The 808-nt window shown below is 63.7% G+C and overlaps 1 protein-coding gene across 1 annotated transcript in view; it reads right to left on the reverse strand.

Annotated features, from left to right (window-relative positions):
• The window catches only part of MCTP1 (multiple C2 domains, transmembrane 1), a 563,225-nt gene extending 562,448 nt beyond the window's left edge, over window positions 1-777 (reverse strand). Inside the window, exon 1 of the mRNA XM_010831939.1 lies at window positions 493-777. The gene's annotated coding sequence lies outside the window, so the exon portion shown is untranslated. The remainder of the gene's footprint in view (window positions 1-492) is intronic.
• Window positions 778-808: the final 31 nt, after the last annotated feature.

The following is an 808-nucleotide window of genomic DNA, read 5'->3' on the forward strand; positions in this document are numbered from 1 at the left end:
AAGTGTGTTGGGAGTGCTTGCTTTTCCTTGGACAAGATGAGACTTAGCTAGACAGTCCTTTTAGGGGCTCTCCAAAAAAGTACGCATTTTATGTCTAACCTTATTCCTCTCCTATTGTGATGTGCTTAGTCGCTCAGTCGTGTCCAACTCTTTGCGACCCCATGGACTGTGGCCCGCCAGGCTCCTCTGTCCATGCTATTTCCCAGGCAACAATGCTGGAGTGGGTTGCCATTTCCTTCCCCAGGGTCCTCTCCTATTGGGCTACCTTTAATACGTCCACTTTCATAGGCAGCTGAGAAAGCGACCCAAACAAGCTTCTAGCAGTAGGTGTTCTTTCTGTCCAAAGTCAAGTCAGAGGGCAAGTCAGAACTTTTCCCTCGCACTGTTTGACCCGCAGCACCCCTACCCGGCCCCTCCCGGGGTCCCGATTGCCCACCGCTGGAGGCGTGGTCCCGCGCGCCCCGGCTCGGGCCGCGCCCACCTGTCACTCACCCCGCTGCTGCCGCGCTCCGGGCCCTTCTCCGGGGTCCGCGACTCCGCCGGGCTCGGGGCTGGCTCAGCGCGAGGCGGCAGCGGCGGCGGCGGCTCCAGCAGCTGCTCCAAGCAGGCGGTGCCCGGGAGCGAGGAACTCTTCTGATGGCACAAGTGCGCCGCGGTGCCCCGACGCCGCGCGCCCTCATCCCGGGCGCGGTCCCCCCCTCGGGGGCGGCTGGGGCGAGGAGGACAGCGAGGATGAGGCGGAGGACGAAGAGGGAGCCGAGTCTGGGGAGCGTCCGCCGGGAGGCGTTGCGCTGGCTGCGGCTGCAGC

Source organism: Bison bison, unplaced genomic scaffold (assembly GCF_000754665.1).
Source record: "Bison bison bison isolate TAMUID 2011002044 unplaced genomic scaffold, Bison_UMD1.0 scf7180017864533, whole genome shotgun sequence".
Classification (NCBI taxonomy): domain Eukaryota; kingdom Metazoa; phylum Chordata; class Mammalia; order Artiodactyla; family Bovidae; genus Bison; species Bison bison.